The sequence below is a fragment of the Taeniopygia guttata genome, chromosome 3 (assembly GCF_048771995.1).
Source record: "Taeniopygia guttata chromosome 3, bTaeGut7.mat, whole genome shotgun sequence".
Classification (NCBI taxonomy): domain Eukaryota; kingdom Metazoa; phylum Chordata; class Aves; order Passeriformes; family Estrildidae; genus Taeniopygia; species Taeniopygia guttata.
The window spans coordinates 70,412,672-70,430,928 of NC_133027.1; the positions used below are offsets into that span (position 1 = coordinate 70,412,672).

General features: G+C 41.5%; 1 long non-coding RNA gene across 1 annotated transcript; it reads right to left on the reverse strand.

Moving 5' to 3' along the window:
* Window positions 1-4,401: 4,401 nt before the first annotated feature.
* Window positions 4,402-16,485, reverse strand: LOC140683736 (uncharacterized). The gene is made up of 2 exons (XR_012055116.1): window positions 16,394-16,485; window positions 4,402-4,553 (listed from the first exon to the last, which is right to left on the reverse strand). It is a non-coding gene; the product is annotated as an uncharacterized lncRNA (long non-coding RNA).
* Window positions 16,486-18,257: the final 1,772 nt, after the last annotated feature.

An 18,257-nucleotide genomic window follows, 5' to 3' on the forward strand; every position in this document is an offset into this window, starting at 1 on the left:
GTTCTTCACAACAGGATAGCAACTGTATATTTTGCATTTTAGATGAATTTCCCTTTTGAATAAAATGTAGGTCTCCTTTCTCTTCATAATATAGAAAATAATGGGACTAGAGATGAGGCAGTTTTTCTAGACAGTCTCAGAATCAGGACAGGGATCTACAAGGGAGGTGGTGGGTTTTTTCTTGTACAGAATAGATGTGTATCACTAGGTGTTTCATGCCAAGTATATTTGAAAATTCAGAATTGAAAGCTCATGCAAATATGAAAGTCAGTAAAATCATATTAGCTGATTTCTGTTTTGCAGAAAGCAAACTCACAAATTTGATACAGAATTGGTAAAAACACCCAACATCCTTCCCTGCAGAGCTACCTATAGAAGTTAGAAGAGTTCAAAGCCATTTTACATTATTAGACAGGAATCAGGAAGAGAATGTATAATCATGCTTATGGGTATTTCTCTGTTTAAAATGAAACAAAATAGTATATTCAGCTCTTATACTTTAATTCTCAAAATAATTAGGAACATTTTTATTAGTAAAAATTACTATTTGAAAATTTTTCAGCCTGTAGGATGATGGGAAATTTAAAACTAAGAGTTCATAAAAGACACTAATTGACAAGCTTTCTAAACCGCTGATTTTAATATATAAAGAATTAGGTAATATCAGCAAACATCAGACTCTTTCACAAGCTTGCTTTTAAAAGCTGGAGTTCATAACTTTGGGGGCAAATCACTGGTCCTTTGAAGGCCAAAACAGTTCTGTCTACTCTGTGATGAAGGAGGAAGAAGTGGACACATTTTCCCTGTGGAAGTTGTCACAGAAGTTAGGTCAGTAGTTAGGATTGTGATTTTGGAACTTACTTTATTTTCAAATGTGTTGACTGCATTCTAACCCTGCTCTTAGGGGCACTTAAAGAAAATGTGACTCACCAGCTATATGGCCTTGCCTGAAGAGATGAGATTTCAGAAGTTTTCAGTGGTTGATCTCCAGTTACTGCTAAGGGATGACAAAAAAGATTTCCTGGAATTGTGATCATGTGCGGGGAGGGAAGAATAGTCTTGGATTTTATTATAGGGACTCATGTTCCCTCTGGAACAGACATGGAAAAAAATCTATCCTCATCAATACATCCTGCACTAGCTTAGACATGACTGCAAGGACTGCATGAGCAGACCACTTCTAAAATTACATTAAAAGAAAGACATGGCATTGACATTGTGTGATTTACAGTAGCTGGCTAATGGTTTCTGGCTGAAATTACCACTATTCCTCAGTCATGGTGTGCAAAAGAATTGGATGAATCAGCCTCTGTTCAAAGGAAAATGAAGGTCATTATCCTTCAAAGGACTTCAGATTTGAAACCTTCTTGGTTCAAAAGTCCTCTCGACCTAGGCAGTAGCACAGGGTCTATAACAGCTCCTGGTTCTCTGTAGAGGCAATAGCTGTATAGGACCTGGTGTCTAAAGACAAAGCAGGGAATTGCAGTCAGTATTGTCAATGCCTGTCTTCACGGGCAGCAGGAAGAGCAGATAAACTAGTAAAGAGTAGATGCACTATTGTCTGGTACACTTAACTTCTAAGTAAGTAACTGGAGCCCAGAGTGGCATGTTCTAGCATGTACGTAGTTGCTATGGATGGAAAAGCTGCTGACACTTGCACCTCCTTGAAATCAATGACATGGCTCCCATTGCTCTCAGGGGAAACAGAAGCCAAAGCTGCAAATCCTATTGGATAATTATGAATCAAAGAGTTGCAGTATACAGTAAAGCTCCACATGGCTGTGATTCAGAAAAGTACTCCATGGTCATTGTTAGGGAAGTAAATTATGCAGCAGCAGGACACATTTTCAGCATTCTAAATGCTCCTCAGGAAAACTAAATTCAATTTTGACTGCAGGTTTAGGTACCTGATGCCTTCATGAAATTTTTCCACCTTTGAGGACTGTTTGTGATTGTTTCCTTCAAAAACAAAAACACAAACAAACAAACAAAAAAGCAACAAAAAATCAAAACCAAGTTTTTTCTTATTTTAGTATTTTTCAGTGTGCATTTGTTTCCACAGCTGATCGCTGAAACCCCAAGGAGGCAACAGCTGTTGTGAATGAACAATCAGATTGCCCAACTAATTAATGGTTTTAAATGGACTCGGGTGGTTTTTTGCCACTCCTTCTTGTTATGTCAGTGCTGATGAAACTGTTAATAAATTCTTAATGAGGAAAAATGTTATATAAATGTTGGGTAAACCAGGTCTTCTTTTATATTCAAAGCACAACATGTAGTTAAAATGTACCATGTATAGAATCAGAGATTCACTTAACTCATCTCAACCTACCCACTCTGTGCTGAGATTAATATATCCTGCTTCTCATTTGAGTGTCTTGTTGTGTTAAATGTACCACACTGATCTAAAAATGGCAGATTCTGTGGGTGCCCAGGGCTGTTATCAGAACCAGACGATGAACGCTTGTAAGACATGCCTCCATTTATGCAAGATCAAGAAACATGTAAAATGATCTCACTTCTCCTTTAGAAACAGATTTCTATCCATTTAATCCATTCCTTGCAAATAATCAACTGAAAATACAATTTCCTCATTAAAATTGCCACTGTATTTTTTTTTTCTGTAGCATTTCCTGGTCTATTCATAGTAAGATTATAATCAAAAAAGAACAGTGCAATCTGTAAGGATTTTTTAAAATTAATTGGAAATCATTATTTTTAATAACTACTGAACAGGATGCCTTCTTAACATAAATTTTTGTAACATACTATTTTTCCCCAAGAACTTTCCCAAAATTGCATTTTAAGAGTGTGATTTTTAAAGATAGAGTGTTATATTTTAGAATCACCTACCAAAGGTTAAACTCTTCAATGTGGATTTTTTAAGGAATCATATATTTACGGTAAACTCTCATTTTTTATAAAATAGATATGTGTCATCATCTATCTTTCTGGTGTAAAATTCTGCTGTATTGTGTGTAATATTAACCAGCCTCAGAACACTGAGAATTATTTAGCTCCTGTTCACTGCCAAGGGAACAAGGCTATGTAAAATTATGCTTATCATACCAGAGACCCAAAAGCCATGAATCAGTCTTCCTATTAAAAAAATTAATTAGTTTAAAACTCATAATGTTTCTGAAAATACTGAATATTAATTTATTTTTTAACCTTCAATTTTGTGAGACTTTAACACTTTCATTTTCTGTGTTTAGATCTGCAACTCTGAGGAAATTAGTAACTTTTAAAGGGGAAGTGGTGTTTCTTCACTGACTACATAAATGCAAGAGCTGGGCTTTTATGAAAGATAATTAAATGTTATGAAACCAGGGGTGAACCAATCCAAATTGACATGGCTGAGACAACAGCCCTAGAGCATGAAAAGTACTGGGTGCTAGTGAACAAGAGAGAAGGGAAGATAAATAATTCTGAATCCTGACATTGTGTCCCAAGAACCAAGTACCTGCATCCAAAATTCAGCTTAATTGTTCCTTTTCCTTGTAGGCACCAGGCAAAGGTTTTCTTACATGCACTTGTCTATATTGCAGGCCAGAGATTTAGCGTATTTACCTAAGGTGAAACTATTTGATGATTTCTACCCACTTACCACATGTGCCCTACTCACAACTTTAGGTTTTATTGGATTTTTAAGATAAAAATGTGGTGCTTATGTGTCTCTAACTCTGAGGTTACATTTTCTTTAAATGCTGTTGGCATTGCAATGTGCTGAGTATATGCAATAACAAAGGTACACAAGCTTCTGACCTGTATTCAGGGGCCAGAGACATGGATCAGAAAGAGGATGAGACTTTTCTCTCTTTTGGAAGTGATATCCCAGCTGTTTTCATTGCAAATGTTGGAGTAATGCCTCTGTTACTTCAGCAGGTAAGCTCTGCCAACCTATTAGCTGAGTTGTTTGGTGTGGACTTTGATTAGCTTTGTACAAATTTAACTTTCTCCTGGAAAACCTAGCTGTTTGTTTTCTGTTGTTGCTACAGTTGTAGCTGATATCTTGAGATCTACATTATAAAAATGAACAGATAACTTATTGTATTGATACAGATTTTTGTTCGGCATCAGCAAGCTGCATTCATGATTACTGCAGCTGAAGCAGCCAGATGTGTGTGTATGTGCATAGTTCTTCAACCACATGAGCTTTTGCACAATAAATCCATTAGTGCTGATTACTTCCCTTTCTCCAAAAGGCCCTGCTTTTTCACTCCATTTTGCTGTCTCTATCTCTAAATCAGCAAATAGCTTTTAGTAAAATCCTAAAGGGCTGGACATTTGTGAATTATATAATTTAACGCATTTGTTAAGGGTGACTCATGACTATTGCCTGTATCTTCTCTATGTAAAATGGACCTTTATGACTTGGGTTTTCTTTTCTTGCCTTCAACATTCTTTATTTTTTTCTGAATGACAAACACCTCACCTGTTTTATGGCTAGGAATACATACTGTATGAAAAAGGCACCTGCTTTCCCTCTGAGAGAGAGATGGGGTCAGGAAGCATATGTGGTACAGTCTCTTGGTGGCAGAACATCCTCCTTTCTGAAAGGCAAATTGTAAGTACATTTATGGAGGTTTATCATCTTGGACATGAAATGTAGCCTGCAACTGGAAAGTCAATGTTCTTTCACAATTGGTATGCTACTTTGGAGTCTGGCAACTGAAGGTAGAGAGAGAAGTGATTTCCCTGTGACCCCAACTCTTTGTTTCACACCAAGGTTTACGAAAGTGTTTGCACATTTCTCAGCACCCAAAGCTGTACATGGTGATGAAGTTATTACAACACCTCCCTGCCAGCAGGAGAGGGCTTCCTTCCTCTCCATGCCACTCCAACTGCCCAATCCCCTGCTCTCCATTCTGCTGTCTGCTGCTTGTGTGACTGGTCAGGGAGCTGGGCTAGCCCTGAGGGCAGTCCTGACGGCCAGAAGAGGAGGAAGGGTGAGAAAGCTGGAGCAAGGAAGAAGATTCCACCCCATTTTGATGGTGCTAAGATCAGCTAGTGCCATAGCAATAAGGCACGTAGATTCTCCCAAAGTTTCACTTTTCCCCTCCCTGGGTGTTTAGTCCATGAGTCATTGTCACACAATATAGAAAAGCATTTTTTTAAGACTTGGGAAATGCATCTGGATAATCCTGAGATATGAAAGCCTGTATCTGGCTCCTCCTCAGGGAAGAAGTCATCACAGTTTTTTTCTCAAAACAGTCTTCTCAAATACACCCTAAAGCAAGACAGAATGCAGCTTCTTCATGTGTTGGGTTCTCAAAACAAGGTCCATGAGTCAAGCTCTTGCTCATTTCCACTGACATGCCAAGAAGTCTTTTTTAAGGCACATACCTTCTGGGCAAATAACACCATCAGAAATAATTGTAGTGATATAGCTCTTCCTTCCAAACAAGCCAACATTTGTTGATTCACTGGACATGGTTGGCAGTGCCCTTTGATTTCAGGGCTGAGTCAAAATTCAGATTATGTCTACAGGTGCAGAAGTACCCATGTAACAGACTTTGCTTTTCCCAGAAAATATCTTGCTGCTTTCTTTCCCTCTAGATGTCTCTACTTATACATCTTTGCTTACTATGGTAGGATCCTTTAAAATTTGAATTACTGAAATCACTCCTTAGTTATTGGACCTTCTGTTATCTCCACCATGGTGGTTTTCCCCTTAGGAGAACAACGCAGTCATCTCTTGGACAGATCACTTCATACCAGCCTGCCTGCCCTGGGTGCTGTTTGCCCACAATTTGCTTTCTACAGTGAAAGCTAGTGATCAGCTGTTTTCTGACCTCTTCCCTGTCCAGCAGTACCCAGGAAACTGGGAAAGTACACATACAGTTCATGAAAATGATACCCAAAGCCCCTGTTTACCTACTGAGGGTTTATGTAGGGGTACAAAAAGAGTTGTCCCAGGAGTCTGAAAATCTTGCATAAAGCAACGCGTTAAGTATTTCTAGTTCACACGTGCAAATGGAACAACATTTCAGCAGTCTTCAACTCATCACCTGCATCTTTGAAGACCAGGACATTTTATGGACTTTGTAAAAAGGATGATTTTGTTAATGGTTAGCCAAGTCAGTAACAAGACTGGGAAAACTGTTAATGGTATATTTACCCAGAAGTGTAGCTGGAGCAATTTGCAAAATGAGATATGATATCAACATGAATACACAGACGTATCCCAGGGAAAAATGGGCAGAGTGTCATGAGTGGAGTACAAGCTTCCTGACTCACAGGGCAAATAATACCAACAGGGGATTATCACATGGAATGATTCCTTCCAAAAAACAGCATTATGTAAGGGTAAAATTCCCTCCAGTTGTGGAGGATTTAATTTCATTTTTGCCTGCCCACACTTGTGATCAGAGCAATAACTTGTGCCAAAGAGTCTTTGACCCAGGAACATCCAGGATTCTGCATGTTGCTGTGCTGATTGGACACTTTTGCTATGTAAACACTAAATTATGTGGAGTACAGGCAAAAAGGAGAACTGGTTTGCACTGGGATGTAGCCCTATGATGCTCAGTCATCCCCTCCGTTTCAGCCCCACCTCTGAAGAAAATGGCTTCTTTGCTTATGGATGCTGCCTAAAGTGCCAGTGGCTGCATATTAACGCCTCCTTTGTTCCCTGCCTTTGCATGAGATCAGCTTCTCAGAGACAGTCCCACTCCCTGTGCCACATTTATTTGTGCTAGCCCTGCCTCAGCCTATGCATTACAGCGCAGTTTCTGCTCATCAGCAGGGCATGGTTTGGGCATCCTCCTCTGCAGGCTGGGAAAAGGCTGCCACTCTCTCCCACCTTTCACTGCCTCACTGGGGGCCTCACTAACAACAAACAGCAGCTGATGGTCTGTTCAAAGGGAGCTTTCACATCTGTCTGTAACCATGGTGACCCCCAGCATCCTGGGATTCCAGGAGCTAGAGATGTAAGTGCACGTGTGCATGTATAACGTTTCTCCTCTATAGCACCTTCTCTTTTTCCTGAAAATATCTGCATATTCTCCTCATACTGTAGTCCTGGAGTTCAGACTTATGGAAAGTAGTTCCCCTTTGCATTTTTAAATAATTTTAGAGGCTGTTTTTTATTTCCAAGGGAGAAAAACTTGGCTTCAAAGAATATATTTAAGACAACTTCACTTCTGTGATGATCCTTCATGCACTGGATGTACATAAACATGTTCAGTCAGAAAAAATGCACAGAAGATTATTAATACAATGCAAATCTTATTAAAATAGGATCTGTCCCTTCGTTTTGTATTACAAACTGTGTGTTTGCTGAGTACTTTCTCTTTGCATTAAGAGGCTCAGTATTACTGCTTGGCTCTCTGCCACTTTTCATTGCTTAACTCCTTTTGATATTTAGCAGCTCTTCTGTTTATTAGGTTTGTATTAGTTTAGTAAGGCATCTCCACTGGGCACTGTTAAATCTCTCTCTCTCTCAGCACCCCTCATACTTAGTGTCTGGTTTCTCCTTTCTCTGCAATTCCATTTAGTGAACTCCCAAGCTTTTCAGCCCGAAGTGTTGCACACAGTCAGTGTCACAGCCTGCAGCAGTGCAGGGGAGAGGAGTGTCCCAGTCACAGGCTCACTGCTCTTGTATAGGAGTCCAGATCCCATGGTGGCTCCTACACAAGTAAATGGCAAGCCCAGACACTGGAGGCTTTGCACATCCCTGGGGATCTGCAGGCAGGACATGGTTAAGCCCTAACCTGAGAGACACTCACATAAACCTTTTGAAGAGAAGCAAATAAAAGCACCAACGTCTGTGTAATATGTTTGTATAATGAAGTTAGAAAGTTACTGGATATCAGAGTGACTAAAGGGGGAGGGTGGGTTCTGCTGAGGCCTGGAGAATTATTTTTGCTGCCTCTTGTGTTCTGTTTGGGCTTTTAAACTGAATTTACTTAGTCTGTCATGTACATAGCTGTTATGGAAGCACATAGATGTAAATATTTACTAAGATAAATACACCACCTTTATAAATTTCTCTCTTCCCAATGAAACCTGTCTATCTGGTATAATGTAGTACAGATATTAAAAGCAGGAATAACAAGTGGAAATTTCTCCTTTTGTGTGTCACAGTAGGTGTCAACGAACTTAACTGTATCGGCATGACACTGTTATCTATACCAAAAGTGGTCTCTAGGCTCACACACTGCTTGCACTGTGGAGATGGAGGAGAGGAGGGCTTTCCTCAGGACAGCTAAACTTAAAAATGGGAATTCAGTCCTTAAGCATGACAGAGATGACCTTGGATTTTTTCAGGAATGCTTCTAGAGTGCCTGGGAACTCCATTTGTCTTCTACAGAAAAACAATGGGCTGCAAGAGTCGCTGCCACAGAAACATCTGCTGTGTGTGTAGCTGTCACATGGGTAAAGCTCCCACAGCCCAGGGGCTCTGCAGCTCCTCACTGCCCTTGATCTGTACAAAGTGACAGACCTGCTCTGCCCATGTTGAAACCTGTCAGCCTCCATGGAAACTACCTGTTTGGTAGTGGAAAGTTCTAAACACTTTCCAGGAGCTACTTGACACTCTGCAAGCTGAAGCTGTAGCAGTTTGTCATTTATTTATCTTCCATTTGCATGTTGGCCATCTTGCTGAACGGTGCCTGATGCATACTTACACTAAGGTAAGGTTTCCCTGGATCACTCCAGTGTTAAGGTGTGGTGATGACACTCAGTCTATGTGAAAGTGCACCAGTGTGGTGAATATATGGTCTGCAAAGCGCAAACTACTTTCTTTCCCTCTCTCTTTCCCCCCCTCCTTCCCTCTCTCCCTCTCTTTCTGAAAGGCTGTCAAATGCTGCTTCTCTGCTGCGCACTGTCAAATAAAGGTGCTTGTGAAGAGGCAAGCTAGAATGTATAGTAAAATCTGATAAATGGAGGAAGGAGGCAAAAAAGAGCAAGAAAACCTAACTACCTGCATACTGTAATTTATCACTGGTATTCTTATGTTCCCTTCAGACCACTGAACCATTTTAAATGAATAGAGGTACAGCTTATGACATCTGATGCTAGCAACAAACTGGAAAGTTTGGAAACTGAATCTCAGGACCTGTGCCTACTGAAGTCTGACTAATGTTTTGTGTCTTTGTTACATTGACTTGATCTCTGGTTCAAATTACAGCTCAGAAACTGAGACCATAAAGAGATAAAAGAGAAGTTTATCTGTGTCAGACATAACCTTTGCATCCCTTGTGCCTAGTCTCTCTCTGGCTGAATTGGCATAGCTTGACAGGATGTGAGTGAAAAAGGAAATAAAATATTTTCAGATATTTTATCTATACAAGAACCATCCTTGCTCAACTTACCCTACTTTTTATTTTATTTTTTATCAACATTTGCAAAAGGTGTTTTGTTTTGCTGATATTTCTGGGAGACGTTTTAACAGATCAGTTTTAGAAAAACTCACTGCATAGCAGAAGTAATGCATATGATTTAACAAATGAGTCACATGCAACAAATACTGAATTATGGATAGTAGAAGTCAAAAGAGAAGTCACAAGCCTAATGCAGCATTTAAATCCTGTTTTCAACATCAAACGAATGTGCTTAGATTCAGTTCTTTGCATATTTGCCAACAAACTGGCAACCTTTCTGGTTTCCATGACCCAGAAAGGAATGTCACTGATTTCCCTTTGCTAGTTCTTGCTTTCCATACCTTGCTTTCCAATCTATTAAAATAAAATCTAAAAAAAAAAAAAAAAAAAAAAAAAAAAAAAAATTAGAAAAATTTAAAAAAGAAAGAAAAAAAAGGAAAACACAAGAAACATAGAATCAACAATTCTCCTTTAGGTGAGACTTTAACAGACACCACCACAGCTGCCAGGAATTGCCAGCATTGCTGAAAGACTGAACCCAGAGAGGAAGGAGCAGGTGCCTATGAAAGACAAACTGCTGCAGCCCCTCTGCCCCCATCTCTGTGGTGGCCCCTGTACCTGAATGGGACACATTAAAGGCTCTGCTTATGCTGGGTTTGTCTTGTGGATAAATATATAGTTTTACTTTCCAAAGTCCTCATTTTGGCACTTGTCACAAGCGTTCTGATCACACATATTAAATTCATCCATGGGCATGGGTAGAAGAAACACAAAGCACATTTTGGTTAGTTGCTGTAGAGTCTGGGGCTTGGAATAAAAGTGTCACTGCAAAATTCGTTATACCCCTACTTTGTGACCAAGGTTTCATCTTTTATGTATCAAGCAGTCAGTCTAAATAGTTGCTTGCTTTTGCACCTTCTGGCAGAGACATTGGTCTGCTCTTGATCTAAGACAATCTTGTTTTTCAGGATCGCACAGCTCAACATCTGCTCTGCACATACCAGCCCATCTCTCTGACCCCACAGGCAGAGTTGGCTGATGCAGGGAGTGCATTTAAAGCAAAAGCAAGGAGGCAAAGCTCTCTGGCATTGCTGCTGGACTGTACTGTGTTCCTGATTACCTCCTCTGCGTTGACTATCAAGCCAAATCCTTTACCACCCCTTTTTCCCAATTCCTTCACTTCCAGCCAGTTTCACTGCCTGTCCTTTCTCTTTGTCCGTGGTTTACCTCCTTCAGCTTTGGTTTCCTCACCTCCCCCAGATAAAATTGTGATGATCTGTTTTCTCCTCTCTTCTACTCTTTACTAGTGGACCAACCTGCAGTGCAAGCCCCTTGCAGCAAAGACTGCCTTACTGTGACTTTGTGCAGTGCCCAGTACACAAACATCTCAATGCAATCTGTATTGTAGCTGTATTCATACAGCTACTGTATGAAGAGAGTCCTGGGGATGTAACAAGTTGATTTTGGCCCCTACTCTCTCTGATGGCCCAGCTGAAATCACATCTCATATGGAAGCTTCCTGATGATGAACATCGTCTTCAAGGAGTAATGAATTCTGTGACAAACTTCCTGAAGTCTTCACCTCTCTCTTTTACCCTCTCACTCTTCTGCAGCTCCATTGCTTTATCCCACTGCAGCTCCATCAGCCAGTGGAGGCAAGGTACTCTGTATTTTCTTGCTGAGGCTTGATGGAAGCCTCAGGTACAATCCCCCCACACTCCTAGGCCTGGTGATGCTGAAGTGGCATAGGCAGAGCAGGGATGAGACGCCCTGTTTCTCAAAGCCAGCAGAGCTGTCTGGGGCTGGTGGCCTCTTTCTGCTCTGCTTGTGAGGTTGTTGCCTGCTGCCTCCTCCCCTGCCTGGGGTGAGGGAGCTGCCTGCCTCCTCCAACAGCCCCAGCCGGCCCAGCCTGCCAGAGCAGCACTGGGAGACACGGGCTGGCAGTGCCTTCCCTGCGCCTGCCAGCTGCTGGGCCAGCGCTGCCTCTCACCACCCTGCACCCCGTGCTGGTGTGGGCTGCTGCTCATTGTCTGCAGCCTTCTGGGCAAGGCATGGGCTCCAGTGAGACTTCCCAGGCTTGCCTGGGAACCCGACATCAGCTGAGGAGATTTGGAGGCTGCCCCAGGGCTGTAGAGGCATCTGGCCACATGCAGGGAGCTGAGCAGGGTCTCACCAGTCAAGCTCAGGAAGATAAAGCAGAGCACTTGGAATTCCAATGTGCTCCATGCCCATTAAGACAATGTAGATAATGTTTTCCTGCTAATACTCTGTTAGTGTTGGGGTTTGGAGAGGTGTTATGGCAAAGAAGAATGCTGGGAATGGGTCTGTGAGAAATGGTCCCAGAAAGCTGATGCTCATGTAGAAAAGGCAAAGGAATATCTCCTTCCCATAGGCCCTTTAAAAAGCACTTTCTGCAGGTCCTTTGCAGGGACCTTGCTCCAGCTTGCCATCCTACCCCTGCAAGCAGCTGCCTGGCTCTTGCAGCTACCCAGGAATTGCTGTCGCTTCTCCTCCCTCACTGTGAGGGGACAGGAATTTTGAAAGGCTTCTGGAACCTCTGTTTGCAAAAGCAGCTCCTCCTACCCTGTGCTTCAGCCTAGCCAGCAACCAGAGGTTGCCACAGGAAGTAATGTGGGCACTTCTGCCACATGGTTGTTCTTTGTGATTCTGTGCCTTTGTGAGGCAGAATTTCGTCTCAGAGCTGCCTATGGAACCTCCTTTAATCCCTGGCTCAGAGCAGTCAGAAACCCATGAAGGTGCCTGCTAACAGAAAGGCCATGGAGAACTGAGTCTGGCTACTATTTATGAGGATAGACATTATTGTCAATGAACCACGCTTTGTGTGCAGCATTTGCTCCCACTCACGACATGATGTCACTCAGCCTATGGCCTTATTCTGTAGTGTAAGAAAATGAATGCTTTTGGTCAGTAGTAGTCAGACGATCCATTCCTATTTGGAGGCAAATTTCATGCTGGAAAATCAGTGTGTAGTTAGCTGACAGAAAGGAAACAAATTTCATGCTGGAAAATCAGTGTGTAGTTAGCTGACAGAAAGGAAACAAAGGCAAAACTTTTCTCTACTACACTAAATGTTTTTGTTGATGAAAATGATGCAATTATAATGATCCCAATTCATTAGCTCTCTTTTAAAAGTCACATACCTTTGTGAAGATATCGAGAGATAACAATCTACATTTTAATTCCATTTCTAAGTGACTTGGTTTGACCTGTTTTGCTAGAAATAGTAATCCTGCTCATGAATGCCATCTGCCCATTCAGACTGCTCGTGTACCAAATAATATCTTAAAGGCTGGAGCTTATGGCTTTAACTATCACATGATACACAGTCCCATGCCTCTTAATCAAAGCATCAAGTGATTTATTCAATGTGCTTTTTTATTTCCTGCCACCGCCTGCCCTCTCAGAAGTTTCCAACAGCTTGAGGCAGCCAGAATTCATTCTTAGGGCTGGCTACTTTCTGACCAGCAGTGCTGTTTATAAGCAGCAGCCTTTTCTGCTTTATCTTGCTGTACTTGTTTCTCTCCCAGTAAACTTCTCGTAAAATGAAAGCCCATGGCAGTGGGCGGGGAACAAGGTGATCTTTAAGGTCTATTCCAACCCAAGTTGTTCTATGATTCTACAATTCCCACACTGTCAGACAAAGCACATAATTCTGCAATGAGTGGATCAAGATCTTCTCTGGCTCCAAAAGCTGCTTTAAGAAAAAAGATCATTTATTTGTACCCCACCAGGCCCAATGGGACCCCGAACCAAGGCCAAACTTCAGGCAGTACTGCACTGTAAATGCAACAGATAGATGGACAAGATTGCATGAGTAACACTTCGTGATGTTTCTGTGTCACATTGCTACAGAAAATCTCAGTCTGTAATGTATTTGGCAGCTGTTTTTTTTGTGTTTATGTGGCCATGACCTGAAAACAGAATCTCATAGGTGAGCCATGAGTCAGTCACTACAGCACTCAATGCTTACTCCAAGCTTGCTTTTAAGACAAGCAGCCACACTGATTTATACACATGCAGAGCATTTTTTTAGTCAGATTTTTCTGCTGGAAATGTAACTAGCACTAGTTAACCAATTTGATCTAAGCACCAGACTATAAATCCAGCATTTTTGGGTTTTATTCTTAAAAATTCTTACAATTCTATAAGCTAAGGAAGCACGTCACTCACTCTTTACTAGGGCAGAGAACAAAACTACTGAGAAAAATTTTGAAAAGCTTAATGTTGATCTCCTGACTTGTAGCCTTTGATTATAATCACAAGACTGTCCTTTCTTCTGTTTATGTAATAAAAAACAACAACAAAATCCGTCTGAAATGAGACAAAAATGTCTTTTATAAGAAAATGTTTAAATATTAAGATTACGGATATGTGTTGCTGTTTGTTATTATTTTAGGTCACAGAGAAGTTAAGGAAGGAAACCTTCCTAGCACCTTCTCTTTAAATGGCAATCTCCCTGAATGTAGGCATGATCATCAACATGATTTGATTCTGGACATTTTATTGCAATGACAACCTCCATCTGTGACTGAGTTGTGTTTCTCTTACAGCTGTGCAAGCAGAATGTAGGAGCTGTTACACTGTACACAGGGTCAGGAGGGAGACTGTGGTGAAAGCACTGGAGCACAGAAACAAAGGCACCATTCCCAGCCATTCTTGACTCTTAAACTACATACTGCATTTTTGTGTTTTAGGTGGAATATTACACAGGAGCTGAAGAAGCAGAACCCCCTGGGATGAGTCATTTCTATATCCTGTGATTGTGGTTTTTTACCATCCTGCCAAGATAAAGATTAAAATCCTTTGAAAGATGACTAAAAATTGTTGCATGTTGCTGCTAAAGAGCATCAGCTGTCTACATTAGTATTATTTTCTAACTTTTTTAATCTTTCTCATTAATCTCTTGGAGATTTTGTGTTAACAGGATCAGACATCTAGCTTTCTTAAAGGGCCTGGCATTGCTATGGCTGGCTGGGGCAGCATTAGTGCTACTGAGGTGACGCTTCTGGTGACATCCAAAGTATTAGAGCAGGATTTCCTGAGCTTGTTCAGCACAAGTAGGATGTGTTAAAGTAGCTGGTATGTAGAGTGCATGTCACAGGGGAGAGCTTCTGGTCTCCAGCATCACCTTGTGAAAAATATGTAATCAAGTGCTGACCTGGTAAGGCATCACCAGTGTAAGAAAAACTGATCTCACTTGTGCACTGTAGAGACATTATTCCAGATGGAAGGGTCCTTCTTTTGTCTCCATGGTGTCCATATGAGTTCTGTCTATAGTCATGGTGACTTGGACACCACTCCCAGGACCCTGAAGCAGTAGCTTTTTCTAAGTTTTCAAACAGGGGCCCTGTTGTACAGTGGGAGAGGATGGCATATACAGTCTGCTGGGCTACTCCATTCAGCCCCCTGCTGCCAACCCCAGTTTAAGGTAATTTTTTTAGAAGACAGATGAAGGTGATGATCAGCTTTCATTTCCTATTGGTCATGGATAGCTGAGAGATGCTTGAGTTGATTTCAGGACATGACAAGACTGTGTAGGAAGAACAAAAGCCTCAAAGACCACTCCTAAAATTAATGATGTTGTCATCAGACACCTAGCAGCAGCCTGCTGAGATGGCTCCATGCTGCACCTGAAAGAATCCTTTGTGGCCTCTTTGAGATACAGACTCTGACCAAAACCAGGTGTTCTTGGGTCTCAAAGAAGACTAGCAACTGTAGAAGTATTGGATGGGGAAATTAGTCTATCTGAGACTTCATCAGGAATTTGGCACCACTGCACCTCAGCTCTGCCAGTTTGAAAAGGATCACAGTAGTGGCCATCTGGAAACTTCTGTTTTATTCTAGGCAGTGTCACCCAGACAGTGGCTGGTGTCTGGGAGACCTGCAGTGGGCATTGCTGCAGTGTTTGAAAGCAGAGTTGAACAGTAGCAGCACTCATGGAAATGCTGATAGATGAAGTCCCCAAGAGACCTCAACAAGAACTTAGTCTGATCCTCTTCCCCAACAAGTCCTGAAGAGCCATAACCTAACCCGATCTGTGGCAAAACACATGTCAAAGAGTTATTGTGGGTAGGGCTGGGGCATGAATGTCACATGAGGGGACACAGTGCATACAGTAATGGTCCAAATAATCTTTTTCCACTGAACTACACTGAAGCTATTGTTGCTGTCTTGCTGAGCATCTAACTGAAGACCTATAGCAAACATTGGCGAGAATTGCTTTTGGTCACTTGTGTAACCACATGTAATATTACTTGTGGTTTTTATTAACTCTCTTATCAGGATGAAAGTTAGTAGAAAGTGCTGAACAAAATTCTTGAACAAATAACTGTAACCAATAAGTGACATCTGATACCAGGTTTTCCACAGTTTCCTCAGGAAAGGAGATGGAATGCATGAGCTAAGTAAAAGTTATTTAGAATATAATCACAAATGCTCCAGCCAAGAAACCAGCACAGAGAAGATCTAGTAGCTGATCAGGTAGTGGTAATTCTGTATTGTTGTGTTTGCAATGAGTATCTTTTAAAGGCAAATCTTAACAGACTCCTCTGATTAATTTTATTTTTCAGCAAAAACATACATGTAGAAACAGTACCGTTTGTGAGTGTAATTAATATACTTGTGGGAAAACTAAGTGTTTACTGTAATAGAGAGAGCCAACCAAATACCTAGTGCAGTAAAAACTGATGTGTTATGTGGTATTTTACACCTCAATAATGTTTTGATATATAGTTACAACTTCATTCAAAATGAATATTATGTACTTTGTTTTCTCTTCATTGCCAGTATAAAATGCTTCAACAGAAAATCCCAAATACCCTGGACTGTGAAATATGCACAGTGCTAAGCTGAGCTAGCAAGAACACCCTGCAACTAAAAAAAGAAAGAACAGTCTCTGTGCATCAGGAATAACAAATATGATCATTACATTAAGCTGTGCAGCCAGTTGCCAAGTGCTAATCAATAGACACAGATTTAGAAACAAACGTAAGCCCTTTCCAGTAACAGAAGTAAGCAGGGGGCTCAGAAATAGCATAGCAACAAACCTGCTGTGCCTGGAGGAAGCCATTTCCATCACTCAGGCTCCGCTGCCGTCAGCAGTGACACACGCTGGAAATGGTACTGCTTCAGCACTGAGTGCATGCAGCACTGAGGCTTTTCTGCTCCCAAATTACACACACTTACCTTCTTGGCTGAGCAGAAATGTCTATTTAAAATTGTACTCACAGTAAGATTTATGTCCTATCTGGCCTAGAGCCAGCAAGTGACAAATTGACTTTGTACAAGATGCATAAAGACTTGCAAGTCTGATGCTCGCACTCTCAGCCAGAAAAGCATTTCCAGACTTTCAAGTGCTGCAGACTTCTGGACCCTCATCAGGTGCTTGTGCTTGTCTTCCAGGGTGGTGGGCACACACTCAGGGTGAGCAGGATTTAAACTCTACACGGGCTTTGGACCTCTGCACTCCTGCTCAGAGTGTGCCTCCTCTGCCCACAAGTCACCCACCCAAGAAAAGAAACCCCCCTCTCCCCACCCCCATACTACTGCATTGGCCCTGGCACCTCCCAGCAGCCTAAGTTCCCCAGGTTAATGGTAGCTCAAGAAGTTAGAATAAAACAGGCTTGCACAAGTTTCTGACAGATCTGAGCCTTGCTTAGACAGCACCTGACACACACAGCTCTAATTACCCTCACAGCCCACTTCATCCTCATGAATCTGAGTTTTCTTTGGTTCAGATCCATCCTTTAGTGAGTTCAGAGGAGTTCTTTTCCTTCTTCAGTTTAAGGCCTTGTCTTCTTTTACCTTCCATGGTGAGGAGGGGAGAGGGGCATTTTCAGGGTTCAGTTCATCCCATATATGCATATCTGCTCGATGGACTGAGTTGCCTTCTGGAGGTTGCTATCTCTCCCCACTTACCATATAAGAATTTTTATTTCAACTGCATGCCTAATTTATTGTAGGTAAGACGAAGATCAGGATCCATTTACCTATTGCAGATGTCTGATTTCCAAGCAAAACTCTAAATGACATCAAAATATTTAGAAATGTCCAGACAGATGTGCAAGCAGATTTCCTGGTCACCTGAAGGTACTACAGCACCAATGCAGGGGTTGCTTTAGGTCTCTGTGTCAGACAGAAAATTTTGCTGTAGTATTTCATAGCATCCTGTGCTGCATTTTGTCTCCTTGAAATTCAGAAGCAGCTTCCTCTTGGTATAAGAAAAGAAAGGAAGAAATCAAAGAGCATTTTTACATCTGGAAAGTTTCCAAAAGCTTAGCAAAGCTGAGAAGTCAAATTAAATAGTGATTACATGTTTTCAACAACATTGCACTGGCTGTGATCTGTGTCTTCTTTCTTCATACCAGCTGCTCCTTGTACAAGGATTGCCTGAGTTACCCCTCAGACAACTATAATTTTGTAGCAAATCCTCTGAAGTTAAAGTGGCTATAAATACAGACTCAAGCAAGACAGAACTGCACTTAGTCAGGATCTCTACTGTTTGAGTTTGTGGTGAACTTTGAGGACCTCACTTCATGGTGAGGTTTAAGAGGTGTTCATGCAGACTGAAATCAAAAGGGATGGCATCGTCCTTCATCTTACAGGTGCAAGTCCCCTCCTGCCTTGTGTTGGCAAAGTATTCGTGACTGTGCCAACAAAGAGATCAACAAGCTGATCCAATGGAAAACTTGCCCTAGAAAAATAGCAGATTGTTTTTCAGCTGGGTCAGTGGGCTGATCCAGCTGATTGCAAGATCAGACAAGCATGAGCATTCCTGTTCCAGCACCTGGGCTTAGTGAAACTGTGCCCTGAGATGTAGCTGGGACTATGCAGAAAGTAAAAAACTAATATTCCCAGCAAATACTTGAGGTAAATCCCAAGTCTATATTATACTGACAGAAGCCATAAAGT